This window comes from Hibiscus syriacus, unplaced genomic scaffold (genome assembly GCF_006381635.1).
Source record: "Hibiscus syriacus cultivar Baekdansim isolate YM2019G1 unplaced genomic scaffold, ASM638163v2 tig00111772_pilon, whole genome shotgun sequence".
Classification (NCBI taxonomy): Eukaryota; Viridiplantae; Streptophyta; class Magnoliopsida; order Malvales; family Malvaceae; genus Hibiscus; species Hibiscus syriacus.
In genome coordinates, this window is record NW_024063173.1 from 1563584 (window position 1) to 1566124 (window position 2541).

The following is a 2541-nucleotide window of genomic DNA, read 5'->3' on the forward strand; positions in this document are numbered from 1 at the left end:
CTCTCTTGTTGCAGGGAAAACAGGACCCAATAAATTATGTGGAATATGTGCATTACCTGATCATCCAACAGACGACTATCCATTGATTCAAGATGACACAGCAGCTCAAGTTAATGCAGTAAGGAACTTTCTAGGACCTCCACAGAGGGCTTATAATCCCTACAACAATACTTACAACCCAGGATGGAGGGATCACCCTAATTTCAATTACGCTCAAAACTCAAGGCCAAATCAAGCTTATCAACCAAGGTCTCCTCCACAACCCTAAAAGTCATAGAAGTCATCATTAGAATCAATCGTTGAAAGATTAGTTCTTTCCCAGGAAAAGTTCCAGATTTGAACTGAAGCCCACTTACAAGAGATGGATAAGAAGATGAGTCAATTGGCTCGGACAATAGGACGTTTGGAATTACAATGTAAACTTCCATATCAAACCGAGGTAAATCTAAGGGAGAATGTCAACACCATCACTCTTTGGAGTGATACAATAGTCACGCCACCTGTTCTAGAAGATGAAGAAATACAAAAAAGAAAGAAGATTGTTGGCTCCAGATCCCAGAAGAAGATATATGAAGTACAAACGGATCCAACACCATCTCCTTATGACATGCCACCACATATTCCATCAAGGTTAGTAAAAAGAGATAAACAAGCTGAGGAAAAGGAAATACTAGACGTATTTCAGAAGGTTGAAATCAATATACCTCTCCTTGAGGATATCTGAAAGGTTCCAAGATATGACCGATTTTTTAAGGACGAAGCTTAACGGGAATGAGAAGGTAAATCTAGGGGAACATGTCTCAATTGTATTCCAACAAAAATTTCCACCAAAATTGAAAGACCGAGGTATGTTCAAAATACCTTATAAAATTGTTAAAGTTGGGATAAAGCGAGCCATGTGTGATCTTGGCTCCTCTATTAATATGATACCTCTCTCTGTTTATAATATGATCACTAACGAGCCCTTGAAGAATACAAAAATATAAATTAAGCTTGATGACAAATCTATCATTTTCTTAGAAGGACTCTTGGAAAATGTGCTGGTGGAGGTAAACGACTTAATATTTCCTGCTGACTTTTATATAATTGACATAGAGAATGATTGCACCAACACTTTTTCTGATATTCTATTGGGGCATCCCTTTCTATGTACAGCGCATACAAACATTGACGTAAGAAACGGGATTTTAACCATGGAGTTTGGAGGTGAGATAGTTAAATTTGATGTGTATAAGGAAATGAAACACCCAAACAAAGTAGCGAGTATAAATTATGTTGACATTATTGATCCTTTGGCAAATGAGTTTGTAGAAACTAATTTTTCTTTTGATCTATGCAGGGAGTTAGAAGATCCTGATGAGGAAATCAGGAAGTTGAAAAAATATTTTCAGTTTGTGCCAATTTAAAATTGATTTATTCTAAGTGTAAAGTTTTGCCTTCTGTTTTGCAGGCACTTGAGCTAGAACTGAAACAAATTTCGAAACACTTAAAGAATGTATTTTTAGGAGAAAATGATACTCCACCAGTTATTATTTCGGATAAGCTTTCAAAGATAAAAATGATCTAAAGAAAAAACTGTGAGAATGTCAAATTCTATAAGGAGAGAATAAAATAATTATACGATCGTAGAATTTCTCATAAGGAAGTTCTTAGCTGGAAAAAGAGTATGAATTGGATGAAGTATTTCTCTTAGAACCTGTAGTCTAAACCAGGTCATCGAGCTAACGACATTAAACAAAAGTGCTTCATGGGAGGCAACCCATTTTTAATTTTATTGCATTTTTATTTTATTTTATTTCGTCTAAGAAAATTTAATTTTTTTTAATTTTCAAGAACCAAATGTTTTCAATCAAGCTTAAACGAGGAAGATTTGCAAAATTTTCATCCGAACAGTATAAAATTTAGACCCCGTGAGTAGTAGCAATCGTACAAGGCATTGGTAAATTCTGTTCCAAAGTTATGCACACCGTTTCGTTAAAGATGGCGCATGTTAGCATCTCTCTTGCAGGCCGATGCACTTTAGTAAAACCCAAAATCATATTTGTCGCCCATCTGGAGACAAGTACCTGTCGCAACCCTTTCATCTTATCTCTCCCATTCTTTTTCTTTGATTGCAGGTCCCACCTATCTTATCTTTCCTTATCCTTTTCAATTTAAAATCCTTATCTTTACACTCTAATTTCACCCAAATTAAAACTCTTCACCCCACATGTTTTTGAAACCAAACCAAACCAATAAAAAAAAACCCAAGACATTCAGCTTCCCCAAGCCATGCTCGTCGCCTCTTTTTCTTCTCCTTCACTCCCATCGTCAGCCTTGTCCTACTTTCTACGTCGCACTGGTCGCTTCCCTCGTCGTACCCACCACCGAGATTTTAATCGACCGTCACTTCCACGATGGTGGGCACGAGGAATCAGCAAAACAATGATACCGAAGCCCGTACCAAATATTCCACCTGCATCATACCATTCGGCGTTCACACCCACCACCTCTTTTAATCCCAGACCAAGTACTGTTCACCGTCCCTCTCCGCTGCACTAA